The 19,428-nt window shown below is 40.9% G+C and overlaps 1 protein-coding gene across 8 annotated transcripts in view; it reads left to right on the top strand.

Moving 5' to 3' along the window:
* The window catches only part of BBS9 (Bardet-Biedl syndrome 9), a 547,267-nt gene that overhangs the window by 284,070 nt on the left and 243,769 nt on the right, over positions 1-19,428 (top strand). The window lies entirely within an intron of this gene.

Raw genomic sequence — 19,428 nt, 5'->3', positions numbered from 1 at the left:
TTTAAGGTTTGGTTGAGTCTACTTTAGGTATATTCTTCTTTAACAGCTGCTGTGAAGCCTTTGACTTTTACCTCTCAAGGCTTGTGTGCTACCAGTTAACTTTCAAGTTAACCAACTCTTGCTTGTCGAACCAACTGAAAATACCTGATATATCTAATATAGCTGTATATACATCTATTTTTGTGATAATAGGCTTGTTGTATGATGTCTTGAATGAGTTGTAATAGGTCTGAATCTCAAATGATAAGTATTTGAAACCCCCCATTATTACTGAATTTTTATTTTGGTAGCCTTTCTAATCTCCCTTGCATTTCATAGTTACTATCACTACCTTGGTCAGATCAGGGGGTCAGTAATATATCCCTACTACTATATTCTTATTATTTGAGCATGGAATTACTATCCACAGAGATTCTATGGAACATTTTGGTTCATGTAAGATTTTTACTTCCTTTGAGTCTGCATTTTCTTTTCACATACAATGCTACTCCCGCAACAGCATGACCTGTTTTGTCCTTCCAATATATTTTGTACCCTGGTATGATTGTGTCTCATTGATTATCCTCATTCCACCAGGTTTCTGTGATGCCTATTATATCAGTATCCTCCTTTAAAATGAGGTCCTCTAGTTCACCCATCTTATTATTCAGACTTCTAGTATTTGTGTGTAAGCACTCTAAAAATTTGTCACTATTTGTTTGTCTGCTATTTCATGATGTGTTAAGACTCTTTTTTCATTTGATTGATTTACATCTGATTGTTCATATTTTATCATCGTTGATGCTCTCCTCTTTATTCTTACATGGAGAATCTATATTAATAGACCCTCCCAAAGAGATGTATATGTCCAATTCACGTGCTCTTCTGCACCCATCAGCTTTCCTCCAGCCCTTAGTTTAAAAACTGCTCTATGATCTTTTTTAATGGTAAGTGTCAGCAGTCTGGTTCCATTTTGGTTTAGGTGGAGCCCATCCTTCCTGTATAGCTTCTCTTTCCCAAAAGTGTACTCAATTCCTAATGAATCCGAGTCCCTCCTCCCTACACCATTGTCTCATCCATGCATTGAGACTCTGATGTTCTGCCTGCCTATGTATGGATATGTAGAAGAGTTCTCATAGAGTGTTGGTGAGGACTCGGAAAGAAAAAAGTTGAGAAACTCTGACTAAATCTGACCTTTTTTAAAAAAAATAAACTTTTTATTTTTACAATAAACCAATTAGTGATATGCTTGAAGGCAAGGGTGAATTTACTCTCATTAAGTTAATAAGCTGTAACATGCATTTTCTTTTTAAAGAAGCAAATGGATATTAATATATATCTGACCGACCAGGACAGGGCTGAACATTGCAGAGAACCCCGTTGTGGGAAAATGTGGCATGGGCTATGCATTTGTGTCATCTCATCTTGCTAGGAAAAACAGCGTGTGTCTGGAGTTTTACAAGCAAGCAAGCTGCTGGAATCAGAATTGCTGAATTTAACCTACTTAGAAATATTGTAGCTTCAACTAGAAACATGGGGTTTCACATGTTTTAAATCCCAAACCTGGAAAAACACAACAGTGGTCATTTGGATTACTGAAACCTGAATTTCAAAGTGCAAAAGTCAGATATAAGAATTTAAGTGAACTAAATCAGCAAAAAGTTAATTGGAGCCCTCTGAAAGTGGAAACTATCTGGTTTTGCATGGCTTACCTTTATTGTACCATTACGACTTACACAACTGTGTTATTTTGACACATTTCTGGTACAACAGGGGAAAACCTGTTACTTATCTGAAAATAAAATATACCACTTTTAATATGTATCTTGATGTGGTTTTGCTACAATAGTTCACCCTATGCCATGTTAAGATGCAAGATCTCACATATAAATGTTGTGGAGATGTGAATCCTGCAGAGGTCCTGGGATGAAAAATGTAAACTTGAAATAACGGGTTGTAAGTTGAAAAGAAGCCTTTACCAAACTTTTGAAAATACATTCCATATTATAGTATTACGGTACCACAAAAATCTGAATGTAATTTCGAGGGAAGTTTAGATGGAGGAAGGGAAGCTTCTGACATATCAATGGTATTTACAGACAGAAGCTTCCAGTTAGTGTTCAGGTTTCCCCACAAGCAGTTGACTTGATGGTGGTGAAAGAAAGTGTATTGAAGAATTTTTATTTACTCTTCAAACAATTGTCCATAGTGGTTTGCTGTATTTTTATTTGAGTGAATGTGTTTGAAGATAGACTGGATACAATATACACCTCTAAAATATTTGCTGTTTCATAAGCATCAGACTGCAAAAATGCCTTTTTTAATAAAGGGAAAATGTTTAGTAAATATTATTACTGTGGGGAAAAAAATTCATTATTCTCATACGTGCCATTCCATTTAGAAGAGTTTGTGTCTTGTCTTCTGTATATGCCAGGCTCTTCATTTAGGCACTTAGGATATGAGTAATTCAGTGTTCTGAGTTCCCATTGTCACTAAATAGCTTCTCAGACTAGTAAACAGTTCCTGTTCCAGACTTCTTCAGTTAAGAACATGTAAACAATGCTATAAAGTCTGGTTTTGCCACCTACCAAGATGTATCAAAATAAAAAAAAGAATAGTACATTTCTTTAAAGTAAAGTTCCTGAAAACAAATGTTGTGCTTTCTTCCTATGTTTGGTAATCAAAGGATCTTTAGATCTCTGAAATTCTTTCCCCCAATCCCCAATCCCTATAGAGTTTGGGCAGGTCTGTTTTACCACTTAAGCCAATCTAGTTGATGTTGCTCTGGGGTGTGAAAAAAGATCCCTTCCAAGACTATGTCGACACTTATCCCCTTCTTCGAAAGGGGTATAGTAATCAGCCTGTTTGGAGAATACTAAGGAAGTGCAGCACTTCATTAGACTAATTCTCCACATGTCAACTTCAAAGTTGCGAACTTCGAAGTGCTGGCATGCTGTGTAGCTGTGGGCACTTCGAAGTGCCCTTACTCCCCAAAATTTTGAGGAATAAGGGCACGTTGAAGTTGTGCAGGTACTTTGAAGTGCCTGTGACTACTTCAAAGTGCCCGCGGCGACATGACATGACGGCACTTTGAAGTTTGCAACTTCGAAGTTGCCGCAGGGAGAATTAGCCTAATGAAGTGCTGCATATTAATCACAGCACTTCATTAGTATTCTCCGCTCAGGCTGGTTGCCATGCCCCCTTCGAAGATAGAGATAGCCCAAGAGATGCAAGTTTCATGCTGTCCACACCAGTGCTGTGTCAGCAGAAGATGTTCACCCACCAACATAGCTTGCACTTGTTGTTGAGGTGCAATAATTATGCTGATAGGAAAGCATCTTTTGGCACAGGCCATCTTCACCAGATGTGCTTTAGGGGTGCAACTGCATTAGTGCAGCTGCGCTGATGATGCACGTTGTACAGACTTGCCCTGAGTCATGGCTTTCATTCTTTTAGCTAACTTTATATGCTTATCCTAAAATTGGATCCATCCAGCCAAGGAGGGCTGCTGAGATTCTCTGGCATGTCTTAGTTGACTATAAAGGTCACATTCATTTGATACTAGTAAAGTAAAATATTTTCTCTGTGATTGCTTCTTTTATTCCATACAACTCTCAGAATATGCATAGCAGAAGAAGAATAACATCAGAACCTGAATGAAATTAAATGAGTCAGCACTAGATGAGGCTATGAGGTTCTCCTCACATAATGCAGTTTAACTTTTTTAAGCAAGTCAGCGTCATTCCACAAGTTAAATTTGCTGGCTTTGTGTGACAGAAACAGACAAAAAGCATTGATCTTTCTTCCACTGAGTCTGAAGGCAAAACTCAATTGGTGGAAATCCAGGTCTCATTGAACTCAGTGGCAATTTTGCCACTGAGTTAATAGAAGAAGGATAAACCTCATATTTAAGATGTTGTGGAAGAATGTATTTGCACTTCATGGTGCTTCAGTTAAAGCACACCCTATTATTCAACAGATATAATCTATATTACTTTTAGTCACCCTTGTACAAGTTAAATTTTTTTAATTAATTTTGAGATGGCTTTGGAGGAAGAAAATCTGACAGTAGTATTTTATTCATGACTCAAGTAGTAATAAACACTTGTGTTTGTAATAAATATTTGTAATTTTTAATATAAATGATTAATGTGGTGTAGGACTATCTTTTTATTATTATCTTACCAAAGAGGAGGACAATGTCATGAATTGGGGGTGTGGGGTGGGGAATAAATCACCTTTGGGATTTTTCTTCCCTTGATAACTTTTTGGGGGACATTTATCTGGAGAAGGAGATTCTGAGAATGTTGAATTGGTGATAGAGCATATGTTTACAAAAGGAAATCCTTTTGGGAAGGCAGGGAATTTACCCAGTCTAATTTAATAGGTTCAAAGGGATCATACAGTACAAGGTAGTAGTGATTATTATAGTTGAATGGTGTCCGGATTGAGTGGTGACTCAGATGTCTTATTAGAACTGTCATTAAAATCCTCTTTGTTTACAGAATTACAAAGACAAAAATTCTGTCACTATTAAGTACCTAATTCCATGACTGATAGAGGACTATCATGGGAACCTAATCAAAGAATAAACATTTTTGTGGTTCCCATGATGCTGTCAAATAATGTCATAATAGGAATTTCATTGCACAAAAAACATTCCTGCTTTGTTAGAGTCAAATTTGTGATGTTATAGTTAAAGTTCATTAGGAGATGTCTTTTTGCTTTTTGATATCTGCTTTTTCACATTTAATACCTGCCAGTTAAGTTGTTCCCATATGTAGATTACATATTTCATTTTATAAAGTGGAAATACCAAAGCTGTCATGCATAATCTATTGAGATGGCCTTTTCCCCTCCCCATTTTTGCACCAGTTTCTGTCAACTCCATTTTATTCCTAGAGAAAAAGTTTATTAAAACTTTGATATTTAAAATTGTGTTGCTTTTGTCCATAGGCCTATAGAGATTACTTTTCATGTTTTGGCCAATATATCATTAGGCAGTGGCAGTTGGTAATGTGAGGCTAATGGGACAATGTCCAATGATTATATACCACAGATGCTGAAAATGCTGTTGGAACAAAATCATTGTTCACTTCAACATCTTTCTCTGAAATCTCTTGTTTTTCCACTGGTGCCATGCTTATTCAGGGGTCTAGATGGTTGTTGGCTTAAAACACACATATCTCGTCTTTTCAGTTCTTTCAATGTTTTATCTTTGCAGTGGTCAGCAAGGCTATGAACTGCAGTAATAAAAGCATCCTGGCTCTGCCTTTTAAATTTGGTCCTTTCATATATAATATGCTGTCTGCCTATGAAATGGGCATCCCAAGCCTCTTTCACTTTGGCGTAGTCATTTTTTTCCTCATTGGTAGGACACATAGCAGAAGCAGCAGCAGTAGCAGCAGCAGCATGGTTGGCACATATCAGGAAATTTACCTAGTATTCTTTGGCTTTTTCTGTTAAATCCATACCCTCCTGGAATTGCTCAGAGCTCCAGATCCAGCGAGGTTAGCTGCTGGAGTTATCAAAATTAAATTTCTATTACAGAGCCATGTGCTCTGGGGCTCCATTGCTGCATGGCTACTGGACCCTGTCTACTTCATGGTGTAGCTTCCACAGGTCTCCTTCTTGATTTTCCATTTGCCTCACTTGCTCACCACTCTGATCTTTTTCCCCCCACATTAATTTTTTTAAAGAGGGATTTGCTTACTTCTGACACCATGTAGAGTAAGAACAGATAAACAAAAAGCCATACCTGGAGTACTATCTAGTGAACTCCCTGACTGAGACGTTCCTACATTTATTAATTTTGCCCTGTGACTCATCATGATCTTCTCTGGTAACTATGGTAAACCAGGCATTCTAACCACTCCACAGGGTATATCTGATGTATAAATTTTGGGGAGAGTTCTGTAGGAAAAGGACCTCACCATATATTTGGAACATTATCTGTAAATGCCAATAGATATATGTAAATTATTCTCTGTCTACAGTTAATTTGCTGCATGAGTAAATGGTCTTCAGTTAATTCTGATTCTTATCTATGAATTTCCTGGGCACAATCGTATGGACAAATTCTCTGCAGGGCAAGGAAGGAAGAATTAGTAAACATGTGAAATCCTGTGTACGATACATTTTCACCTGCTGCTGCTTGCCCTGAAGGATTTACAAATACACTCATCCCTCGTTAAATGAGTACTTCATTTACGAGTACTCGCTTAAACAAGGAACACACTTACCTCCCCTAGTTCACTCAACGAGTGAACTCCACCCTCCAATACAAAAGTTACTCCCTCCCCATGTCTCCAACCCACTGTAGCCTGACCTCCCCGCCAGCCCCGCAGACTCCAAATTGCCAAAACTTAATCCTCCCGCTGCCCCCCCTGCACCCAAACCGCTGAAACTTAACCCGCCCCCCGCCAGCCCCACGCACCGGAACCGCTGAAATTTACCCCCCCACCCTCCGCGCACCCTGGAACTGCCAAAATTTAAACCTCTTGCCACCCCCGCACATCGCGGAACTGCCAAAATTTAAACCTCCTGCTACCCCGGAACCACCAAAATTTAACCCACGTCACCCCCGTGCAGCCCGAACTTGTGAAACTTAAACCCCTGCCAGCCCCCATGCACCCAAACCGCCGAAACTTAAACTCCCGACAGCCCCACAGACCCAACCTGCAGCAGCCTGAACCCCCCAACCCGCTCCCCCATAGACCCACCACCATGTTTTAACCGTCCCTCCCACTCATATCCCCTAACTCATAACCCTCCCCAACCCCAGGCTCACTTACCTTTCAAAAGCAGCGCCATGTGCTGCCACTCCAAGCGCTTGGAACCAATCAGAGACTTTTACAAGTATTTTAGTAGGAATTTAGCGTCCCTCTTCGAGTTTTCGCCTACGAGCAAAAAGTTAGGAACCAATTCTCCTCATATAGTGAGGGATGAGTGTAATCCATGCCATTTTAGGCTGTCTACAGTGCTATCTCCCATTCTGTTTGTTGTTCATCTGCTATTCTTGCTGTGGTTGGTGGTGGGGGCGGGGGGAAGCATATTTTTTACTACAAGTCATCTTATTTTTTTTTCTTGGTTTTGCCTGCTTGCTATAAAAATAATTAAAAACAAACATTTTCAGGCATCATATTAATTTCGTCTTGTCACAGGAGGGCTGTGATAGAGTTGATTAAAGTAAACTCAGTTCCATGTGCCAGAGCTCCTATTTGGCCAATTAAGAGGGTGGGGCAACATCCACTTAAAAGCTCGGGGAGAGACCACCTAAGGCAGAACTGGAGAATCAGAGCTACCTGAGTGGGTATCAGGCAAGAGAAAGTAGTAAGGGAGCAGAGAAAGTAAGGGTATGAAGCAGAAAGTGTTTCCTGGAGGAAGTCTGCATGCAAAGAGAATAGCAAGACGGTTTCACTGGCTGACTTCTTCAAGCTAGAGCTTGGGCCACAAGGTTTGAAAAGGCTGAAGGCAGGAAGAGCAGCATAGGGCAATGGCTGCTGACTGTAAGCTGGACAGCTGGAACTAAGGGCTAGAAAAGACGGAAGATGGGAGAAGCAGAGAGGGGCTTGCCTGTTGATGTTTCCATGCTAGAGAGCTGGATCCAGGAGAACAGTAAATGGGCAGGGCAATGGGGGATGCTCACCTGATTAAGATGACCTCCCAGGAGAGAGGCTTTGTGGATTCCTGCTATGGAGAGAAGGTAGCACTCCACTCCTGAAGAGTTGGGGTGGCTATCTTGGCAGACAGGCAGAAGAGAACTAATGCCAGGCCTGTCCTGAAAGCTGGAGCATGGCGAGAGATGGAGGGGCTGTACACTGCATACAATATTTGGACTGTGCTGAGGAAGTTCTAGACTGAGGTTGTGGGACTTTTTATGACTTACATGCATTGGCCTTCTGTAACGAATTAACCCCCAAAGGACTTGATTGTAGGGCGGAAGAATATGACAGGGGAAACTGAGGCAAATGCACCTGTCATGTTGTGGCTTGTCAAGGAGAATCGTTCAGGCTGGGCCACCGTATGACAGGTATATATATTCATAGTCTTACAATTTTATTACCAAAAGGGGCCATTATGATCACGTAGTCCGAGCTCCTGTTTAACATAGGCCATGCCAAGAGGTGCAGGCAGCAAGCCGTAATTTCTGGTTGAGTTAGAGCATAACTTTTAGGCAGACATCCAATTGATTTAAAGATTTAAAGTGATGGAGAGTTGGCCACATTGCAGAGGAAGATGTCTTAATGGTTAATTACCGCTCACTTAAAAAGCATCCTATTTCTAGTCTGCCTATGTTCGGTGTCCAGACATTGGATCTTATGTCTTTGTCTGCTAGAGTAAACAGCCCTCAGCCATCAGAAATCTTCTCTGTATAGTTGCTTAATAACTGTGATCAATTCTCTTCAACCTTCTCTTTGTTAAGCTAATTAAATTAATCTTCTTTAGTTTCTGATTGTACCTAAGTTACAGACATCTAGAAACTGCTCTATGCGCAGTGCACAGTGGCATTTCACAATAGCTTTCATCTAGTTGCTTTGTGATATCCATGATGCATTAGTAAGCAATAATTGTCTATCCCAATATGTGCTTCAAAAGGTCTCTCTTCGTTTGCAGTCCCTGACATGATCCCTTTCATTTCTATTGATTTAATTTCTTTCAGAGTAGACAGAATGATGCCAGGGGAAAGTTCTGTGGTTTTGGTTTTTTTTTGACAGAAAGATCTGTAGACCAGGCCTTCTACTGGGGAGCTGGGAGTGGAAGGGAGTGGGGGTAGAAGAAGTGAACAACTGCTTCGGGGCTCAGTGATTCAAAAGGGCCTGGGGCTCCTGGCCACCTCTGCAACTTGGTTGAGGCAGGAGCTGTAGCCTCAGGCCCTTTAAATTGCTGTTGGAGTGCTAACAGCCAGAAGTCCTGTGGCACCTTAGAGACTAACAGATATTTTGGAGCATAAGCTTTCATGGGCAAAGACCCACTTCGTCAGATGCATGAGTGGGGATTCCAGAGGAAGGTCTAAATATACAGGCTCATGAAAGGAGGGAGTCCCCTCCAGGCAGCTCTGAGGGCTGCCTGGGGCCAGGAGGAGGTGTGGCATTCTCCAGTCAGCACCAAGGGCTGTGTGCCCCAGCCCTGCCCCTTCTGGGAGTACATTGCCAGTTCCACACCCTTTGTCTAGAGGCCAAGCAAGTCTGTTGGCCTGAACACTGTAGATTCCATGTAGAGTCAGCATTATGCTCTTGTCCAGTATATTACACTGTTGTTTTAAGTGAACACTGGTTAAAATTAATATTAAAAACACCCAACAAAGTTACTTATCTACATAAATAATAACAGTTTAAAAATAATGGAAATTGAGTGTATGTTAACACATAACTCTACCCTTCACTTTTTGCATGTAATGAGAATTTTTTCCATAACATTAACCACAAACAACGAAAGCAGACTTGCCTTTTTTTTCTTTTTCTTTTTGGCTGTCTCACACCAGCAAAGCACTGCAGTACTTTAATTGCAAATCTTGCCATGGAATGTTCGCATCTAAATAAAATGGGATATTTTTGGCTTTGTTTGCAAAAATAAGTTGGAAACATTTTCAACAATCTTATAGAATTTTGTTTCATGACTGTTAATACATGGCTAAGTAGCTTGTCTCTTTCAAAAACTGAAGGCTGATATGCTTCCCAAAGGCCATATTAGCCTTCGGTCCTCAAGGTATATAGTCTTCCCTTAAAGGCAAGAATAATTAAGGCAGCAATATGCTGCTGTTTCTTTTGTAGGGCAAATGAAAGAGATTCTCAGCCATCCTATTTCCTTAAACCTTCCTTTGGTTATTTTCTTCTCCTTTTTAGCAATAGATTCCCCCCCACCAACATGCTTTTCTAGTAATATGTGTCTATCCTGCACCACAGTACACAAAGATAGTATAAAGTATTGGAGGGGTAGCCGTCTTAGTCTGGATCTGTAACAGCAACGAAGGGTCCTGTGGTACCTTATAGACTAACAGAAAAGTTTTGAGCATGAGCTTTCGTGAGCACAGACTCACTTCATCAGATGCTGGTTTTGGAAATCTGCAGGGCCAGGTATAAATAAGCCAGAGCAAGGGTGGGGATAACAAGGTTAGCTCAGTCAGCAAGGGTGAGGCTTACTACCAGCAGCTGATCTGGAGGTGTGAACACCAAGGGAGGGGAAGCTGCTTTTGTATTTAGCCAGCCATTCGCAGTATTTGTTTAAGCCTGAGCTGAGGGCGTCGAATTTGCAGATGAATTGTAGTTCAGAAATTTCTCTTTGGAGTCTGGTCCTGAAATTTCTTTGCTGTAGGATAGCTACTTTTCAGTCTGCTACTGTGTGGCCTGGGAGATTGAAGTGCTCTCCTACGGGTTTTTGTATATTGCCATTTCTAATATCTGATTTGTGTGCATTTATTCTTTTACATAGAGACTGTCCAGTCTGTCCAATGTATATAGCAGAGGGGCATTGCTGGCCCATGATGGCATAAATTATATTGGTAGATGTGCAGCTGAATGAACCCACGATGGTGTGGCTGATCTGGTTAGGTCCTGTAATGGTGTTGCTGGTGTAGATATGTGGGCAGAGCTGGCAACGAGTTTTGTTGCCTGGATGGGTCCCTGAGTTAGAGTGACTGTGGTGCCGTGTATAGTTGCTGGTTAGGATTTGCTTCACGTTGGCAGGTTGTCTGTGCCCACCTGCCAACATGAAGCAAATCCTAACCAGCAACTATACATGGCACCACAGTCACTCTAACTCAGGGACCCATCCATGCAACAAAACTCGTTGCCAGCTCTGCCCACATATCTACACCAGCAACACCATTACAGGACCTAACCAGATCAGCCACACCATCGTGGGTTCATTCAGCTGCACATCTACCAATATAATTTATGCCATCATGTGCCAGCAATGCCCCTCTGCTATATACATTGGACAGACTGGACAGTCTCTATGTAAAAGAATAAATGCACACAAATCAGATATTAGAAATGGCAATATACAAAAACCCGTAGGAGAGCACTTCAATCTCCCAGGCCACACAGTAGCAGACTTAAAAGTAGCTATCCTACAGCAAAGAAATTTCAGGACCAGACTCCAAAGAAAAATTTCTGAGCTACAATTCATCTGCAAATTCGACGCCCTCAGCTCAGGCTTAAACAAATACTGCGAATGGCTGGCTAAATACAAAAGCAGCTTCCCCTCCCTTGGTGTTCACACCTCCAGATCAACTGCTGGTAGTAAGCCTCACCCTTGCTGACTGAGCTAACCTTGTTATCCCCACCCTTGCTCTGGCTTATTTATACCTGGCCCTGCAGATTTCCAAGACCAGCATCTGATGAAGTGAGTCTGTGCTCACGAAAGCTCATGCTCAAAACTTTTCTGTTAGTCTATAAGGTGCCACAGGACCCTTCGTTGCTGTTAAAGATAGTATAGTATTTTCTGCCATTGAGGCCAAGGAAAAAGTGAGATGCTTCTCCCATCAACCTTTCTCCAGGAGGTCAGGCAGACATTTTGGCTTGTTAAATGATCCTTGAGATCACAGACAAAATTGCTATAATTTATTTTCACCGAAGTGCTGCCATTTTTACAGATGAGATGATGGGAATATTCATAACTTGATAATGATGTTAATACTCCATAAAGTGTCTGTATATTCTCAGGGAGATAGTTGTACATCAGGAGAACATCAGCAGCTCCAGCACAACAAATATTCAATGGACTTGACTCAGCATATAAAACCAAGAAAACTGAAACAGGTTTTGGTAGCTTGATGGATTCCATGCATTTGTAAATAATCCTTTTCATGTGGCCTGGGAAAATAATTGATTGTACTGTCTTCTTTGTATTCTGACTCTGGCCCAAGTCAAAGATACTTGCAGGACCATTACTCATTTTAGTCATTCTTGACTGGATCTTTGGACCAACACAATGAGATGTTGCTATACTCAGAGGCCAGGCTTTTTACCCAGGAGGTGAAGCAGCAGATTAAATTTACAAAAGGATGCAGGAGAGACCATGGATACCTCCCAAGTTCCTGGGTGGCAAGAAACAAAGAAAAAGGAATCTAAATGTAAACCTCGTGGATCTGAGACGTTCAAATAAAGACTTGAGCCCAGTTTGGCATTCTTCTTCACCTTCTCAACTGAGGAGGGTGAGACTAACAGAATTGGAACGTTGGGCACTGAGACAATCTAAAATTGTGGCTAAAAGGGTTATAGGTGATCTGAGAATCTAAATGTATACTTGCAGAAGATTAAACTGCCAACAGGTAAATGTTTCTCTGAACTGAAAGGGAGAAATAAGGATTCCCCATGGCAATGGAAAACGTCCTTAAATGGAAGTGGGAGCAACCCATTAACTCCAGATGTCTGAGTAGGCAGTGTTCCAAGTTTCACAGGCCCCAGAAGCAGAGAAACTCATACATCAGGCTTCCTTAAGTAGATGTTGTAGTACGGTCCAATAAAGAGTTTTATCATAATAGAGGGGAAGTGGTTCCCTAATGACACCACTGACATGAAAATGAAAGCTGTCCTGAGGTGCATTGTGAGGCCTCAGGAGAATCTTTTCAAGCATCCATTTCCTCCAGTTGTTTCACCAGAGTAAATATATCATGGCTCAACAGCTGTTCTCCAAGTCAGGAAAATCTCATGGTGCATCGCTGAACTTGTGGCCTTATTTGTGGTGGACACACTGCTGGATGTATTGAGTTCTGCAGCAAGATCTGGAGCTGCCAGCATGTCTGCATGCAGACCACTTTGACAGGAGCTGCAGAAGCCAAACAGCACCTCACTTAAGCCAAATTTACCAGTTTAAGACTTTTGGGAAAAAATAAATGAAGCGTTAGCTGATTCCCTTGTAAGGAAGCAAAACAAGATACCTTGCAAGTCAACTGGAAAGTAGGTCAACACACATACATTATGCAATGAATACAACAGCTTCTTTTGTCCATCACAACTCCCTTATCCAAAAAAAAGGACCAAAGATACTGGAGAGGTAGTCCTAGATCATGGCGTTAAAAGAGAGAAAACTCAATGAGGATACAACCACTAGGCTTCTTCTAGCCCTAGATCCATACAGTGACTGGCCAACAAACCTCAGTAGACAGATAACCCTGATATGGGGTAGTCTCATTATTCCAGTCAAGATGGACTTACACTATTGCAATTATTATCAAAGGCATGCAAGGAACTTACAAAACTCTTCATGGAGATACCTACAATCAGTAGTGAAAGACCCATCTCTGTATCGCTTATACACTGTCATTCACACAAGCCACTTAAACATCTTAACACCTATTCAGTATACTAGAAATAGGACTGTGAAACTATTTCCTCCAACTGGTCTTTAGTAAGAATTAAATATGCTTCATGCTTCACCAGCAATTAAGAGATAGGATAGCAGTCATGGACCTATAAGTAAAAAAAGAAAATATTTGCACTATCTCAGATGCCTGTAATCAGTTGTAATATCCATAAATAACTTAGCCTTGATGAAGGTAGAAAAAGCCTACCTCTGTGTACCACTTAGGTGGGCACAGGGCTGCTTTATAAAGACTAATGGCAACTGGAGCTACTTATTCTCATTCTAGATGGTCTGAATGACTAGAAAAGAACATCCTATCCAAAAAGGCAGCTCATAATTTAGCTACAGTTATCCAAGAACATTCAGATAGCTGTATAAATACTCATAAAATTACTATCTAGACTGGACTTCATACATCAGGTTCCATTTTGCTGTTCAATCCCTTAATTCTTGACAAGATCATTGAAAGGGAGAGGAGAATGGAAATATACATCTATTCTAGAAATGCAATTAACACAGTCCTCATCTGAAAAAAAAAAGAAGATCTGCCTTATTAGAGAGGGACTAGTCTCTGATTTGATGACCATTGATTATATTGTGGCAAGACCACAGCACTACCCAGATAAAAGCTGCAATCTCTAATATCCATTTATTTCTACAAATAGGTCTTTCTGCAGGTCTGTGTACCAGATATTTAATAAAGGTGCAGTTATCAACTTCATGATAAAGGCTTCATGGTAATACATGCTATCTATCCATCCTCATGTTGCTGGGGTTCTAAAAAACATCTACAGTTTGCACTCTTCAAAATTTATCTGATGGCATCAGTGAACTGATTTTCCCGTCAAGACCACTTTTTTCACTGGCAAAACATCAGCAAAAATTGCTCAGGAATTAGGGACACAGTCAATAGAAGGCTAATAATATGTCTCATATGAGAATAAGGTGGTTTTAAGAGTGCCAGCCTTCTTCCAAGACAAATTGAAGCTTATCTTTCTGCTCATTTTCTCAACAAAAGATCTGGCACAAACTGGATGTAAAAGCAAAAAGCAGTCAAGAAGCACTTTAAACACTAGCAAAATAATTTATTAGGTGAGCTTTTGTGGGACAGACCCACTTCTTTACCTAATAAAGCTCACCTAATAAATTATTTTGCTAGTCTTTAAAGTGCTACTTGACTGCTTTTTGTTTTGATAGTATATAGACTAGCACGGCTTTCTCTCTGGATGTAAAAAGAACACCCAGAATATATGTCAGCAGACTTGAACCTTTCAGGAAACATCTGTCTCACTTCTTGAGTCTTTATAACTGAGATCAAAGGATTCACTGGACCTCTATTTGTTTCTTAAAGGAAAAAAAAATACCAAAGTAAAGCTACTGATAAAAGTAAAGAACTCTCTCCAGGAAAGAATCAGTCATAAATATGGCACAGTCACTGGTGCCAGCACTGTTCCTGTCTCCTCCACCTGTGCCTGTAGCCAGACAGAGTACCTGATTATGGGTGCCTCTACCCTGGTGTGGTTTTGCAGAGACTGTGGCTTGCATTTCACACTTACATAAATCTAAGCTGAGAGGAGCATCCAGTGTGACAGGTGCCTGCCAGTGGAATCTCTCAGGCAGAAGGTTGGAGAGCTGCAGGAGGAAGTGGCTGGGCTGAGGAGCATCTGAGCCCACGAGGAACTCCTGGAGAGTCTACATGTGGAGACAGCTAAGGCTGAGGTATTTATCCAGCTACAGAGGACTGCTGGCACACCATTGATGTAGTAGGAGATGGCTCTGTCTTGGGGAGCGGGGAGGACGTGGCAGCTGGTTACTTCTTGCAGCAGGCAGTGTTCCTGTTCTTAAACCTCCCACCATGTTTCTGGAGAATCAGTATGTTGCCCTGGATATTGGAGATGAGAAATCATCCTGTGAGGAGCTGTACACCCCTGAGGCTGGGAGGTCTACAACTGCCACTGTGAGGAGGAAACACAGAGGAGACTCTCTTCTGAGGGGAATGGAGGCACACATCCATGGCTCTAACATGATGTCTGGGGAGATATGCTGCCTGCCAGGGGCCCATGTCTGAGACATTATGGAGAGATTGTTGAGGATCGTCCAGCTCTCTGACTGCTACCTCTTGCTACTTATCCATGTGGGCACGAATGATACTGCCAGGGGTAACCTTGAGCAGATCAAGAATTACTGCAGGGCACTTGGGGTACAGGAAAGGGAGTTTGGAACACAGGTGGTGTTCTCTTCAGTCCTTCCCATCAGAGGCAGGGGCATGTGCAGAGACAGGTGCATCCTGAAGATGAATGCCTGGCTGAGGAGATGGTGTTACCAGGAGGGTTTTGGTTTCCTTAGCTACAGGATGCTGTTTTGAGAAGAAAGACTGCTAAGCAGAGATTGGAGTCACCTATCTAGAACAGGTAAGAGAGTATTTGGATACAGACTGGCTAACTTAGTGTTAATGGCTTTAAACTAGGTTCAGTGGAGGCAAGTAATCGAAGCCCACAGGTAAGTGAAAACCATGGAGACCTGGGATATAGATCAGATATTAGAGAGAGCATGGGCTATTATAGCAGAGATAAAAGAGGGACAAGGCAGAACTGGAGGGTTAAATCAAATCAGTATCTAAGTTGTCTATATAGAAATACAAGAAGTATGTGGAAAAGGAGGAAGAACTTGAAATATTAGTAAATAAACAAAGGTATCAGAAGGGTAGTTGTGTTATTCTGTATCCGCAAAAACAATAAGTCCTGTGGTACCTTATAGATTAACAGATTTATCAGAGCATAAGATTTTGTGGGCAAAGACCCACTTTGTCAGATGCATGTCGTGCATCTGATGAAGTGAGTCTTTGCCCACGAAAGCTTATGCTCCAATAAATCTGTTAAACAAAAGTATGATACGGGCTAGGGGAATCACACTTAAGTGCTAGAAGAGGCTAGGGGAGTCACATTGAGGGGCTAGAAGTCACTTGGGCTGGAGGACTTAGGGAAGTCGTACTCAGGGTCTGGAGGGGGCTAGATGGGGCTAGGGGAGTCAAACTCGGGCTAGGAGTAAAGGGCTGGAGGGGGCTAGGGGTGTCTCAGAATTGGGGGGTCACACTCAGGGGCTGCAGGGTGCTAGGGGAGTCACACTCAGAGGCTGGGAGTCACTCGAGCTGGAGGGGCCTAGGGGAGGCATGGGTTGTAGGGGCAAAATTAGAAATGTGAAAGCACAAAACAAACTGTCTGTGTCTTCATGTGCCACTTCTTCCAGAACCGGTATGGTAATGAGCCATCCAGAAGATGCTAATGAGGCACGGATGTAAATTTCCCACACCTCATTAGCATATGGGCACATGGTTTGGAGTCTGGAAAAAGCTCTTCTGGACTCCAAAATATACATGCAGATGCACAGCCCGTGGGGATCTTCCAGAGGGAAACACTCCTCTTGAGGAAGAAGGGGCTTCCGGAAGGAGAGTTTCCTTCTGGAAGATCCCCGCGGGCCGGGTGTTTGCACATGTATTTTGGAGTTCGAAAGAGCTTCTTCTGAAGTCCGACCCATATGCCCATGTGCTAATGAGGTATGGGAAATTTGCATCCATGCCTCATTAGTATCTTCTGAACATCTCATTACCATGCCGCTTCCGGAAGAAGTGACGTGAAGACACAGCCACTCAGCCTAGCTCAAGACATAAAGGGAAACAAGAAAACTAATGTATTAGAAGCAAGAGGAAGACCAAAGACAGGGTAGGCCTGTTGCTCAGTGAGAGGGAGAAACAATAATAGAAAATGTGGAAATGGCAGAAGTACTTAATGATTTCTTTTGTTAGAGCCTTCACCAAGAAGGTTGATGGAGACTGGATGCCTAACATAGTGCATGCTAGTGGAAACGAGATAGGTCAGTAAGTTAGAATAGGGAAAGAAAAAACGATCATTTGTTTACTAGTTCTTAATATGTCCTTCCTTAAGTCTCCTCTGCCATGGTACTTACAAAAAGTTTGGCAGTGGTTAGGTAGCTGATAAGTTGTTACTACTGATTTTTTATGATAACCTGTATCGTCTTATTATTACTATACTCTTCCCTGGCATGCTGTAGTATTCACTTGTTGCCTCTTATCTTGTACTTATAATGCAAGCTGTTTGGGGAAGGGATCATCTCTTTGTTACATGATTTCAAAGAGAAACACTAATTCATGCCTGTGCTAGGTGCTACCACAATACCTGTAATCAGAGCTTTTCTTGTGCCTGGTTGGCTGGGGGTGTTGGGAGGAGCTAGGTAAGTACCAGCTCCTTTTTTTCAAAAAACTAAAAATGCACTGCCTGTAATTGACTATAAGTTGAAACTTCAGATTTGAAAGTCTGAAAAAAAAATGCTTGTCCCAATCTTCATGTGCACTTTTCCTCTCAGGTATAAATAGCAATGAAATACCTTTACTTTTTCTGTGCTGCTGTCACCACCTGATAATCAGACTTAAAACTAATTGGCTATTTCAGAGTGGAGTAGAAATTCTAATAGCTAAACGACATTGATAATGGCCATCTGGTTTCATATCTAGATGTAATCATAGAGTGGAACTAGTGTAGTGTCCTACTAGTGTTGCCTGTTTTTTTGACATTGTGTGCTATCTGTAACTGAGTCCATAATGCTTTTTTATCTGTGTGGGGGGTTCTATTGAAGAAAATCCACTTTCTAACACCACAGTAAGGGTAATCCCAAACCAACACAGCTACCAGGCCACTTGGCTCCCAAGACATAAGCTTTTTGTCCTGAAGAATAAAGTTTGACTGTACTTATCTTAACAAAACCACAAACTTTATGGCTCATAAAGTTTTCCAGCAACTTTTTCAAATCCAGCCACATTATTTCTTGTTTTCTTGTATCGCCTTGTTTTATAGTTACAGCACTCACTATATTTTATTCCCTTGCTTCCTGCATTATTTCTGTGGTTTACATTGTTGACAAGCACAGAGGTTTATATTGAGATTCTATCCTTTGGAAGAATTCTTTAACTAAAAAAAATCAGCTGGGGGTTAGCGGGTAAAGGGAGACAGAACCCAGCATTGTCATATATAGTAGCGAAACTTTTAAACAAAGTGTTGATGTAGTTCTTGTGTGACAGGCATATCCATTAAAATATGTCTTATAGACTTGATTGTGAATAACCCTTTGATACTGATAATCTCTGGGTAAACATTTGTGCTTGAAGAGTTTAAACCAGTCCCAAAGACATGGTATCCTGTCTGTGCATTGTCTCCACAGACTTTCAGGAGACAGAATTTGCTTCTCAACAACAAACAAAACAATCTTTTGTTTGTATTGTTCTCTCAGTGTTGCCTGTCACAAATCTGGGCATACGTAGAACAATGTATCTTTTTCTTACAGAGTAAATCATTAGCTCATTTGTCTTCATTTCTATTTTTGGCTCTTAAAACTTTGCTGCTATAATTTCCAAGGTAAATAATGACTTTTATTGTGTTGGCATTTAGAGATTTATTTTCTGTTGCCTTATGTTACATTTCTGTCTAGTTAGAAAAGAAATTTATGGAAGCCTTTTATCAGCTTAGTATTGAATAGTACAAACTTTAATTCTATTAACCTGTCAAGTACTTTTCATGCTATATTAAAAGCACCACAAAATGCTGTGAAGAATTCAAACAGGAGAAATCCTTGCCATTGGTTTTGGTGAGGGAAAGCCCTGAAAACTGTAACAATTGGCCAAAATGGAGTAACCTTGCTTATTACTGCTCTTAAAATATAGCAAAAGTAATCACAATATTTTAAAACAATATTTACTTAAACAAATTCTGATTTTTGAACCAGGCTTCGCTACAATTATGAATACAAATGATTGTCCTTTTAGATTGGTCATGGTTTATATGTTGCATTTCTTTAAAAAAATTACTAAGCTAGCCCAATTTGCTCATTTTAGAGCACAAAAGATAAAAATGCAATTTCCATAGTTTTAGCTTTGGCTGCACTATGAATCTTCTGTGCTTCACTGCCGTGGAGTCTGAATTGAGGGCCAAAAGATTTTTTGCATTCATTCCACAGGTCACAGTTTCCAAAAGGAGAGTTAACATGCTTTGTGCATACCAGTTTATTATCAAAACAAAAAAACAGTCCAGTAGCACTTTAAAGACTAACAAAATAATTTATTAGGTGATGAGC

Source organism: Carettochelys insculpta, chromosome 2 (genome assembly GCF_033958435.1).
Source record: "Carettochelys insculpta isolate YL-2023 chromosome 2, ASM3395843v1, whole genome shotgun sequence".
NCBI lineage: Eukaryota > Metazoa > Chordata > Testudines > Carettochelyidae > Carettochelys > Carettochelys insculpta.
The sequence above is the reverse complement of the archived record's forward strand: the minus strand, read 5'-3'. Positions and strand labels throughout refer to the sequence as shown.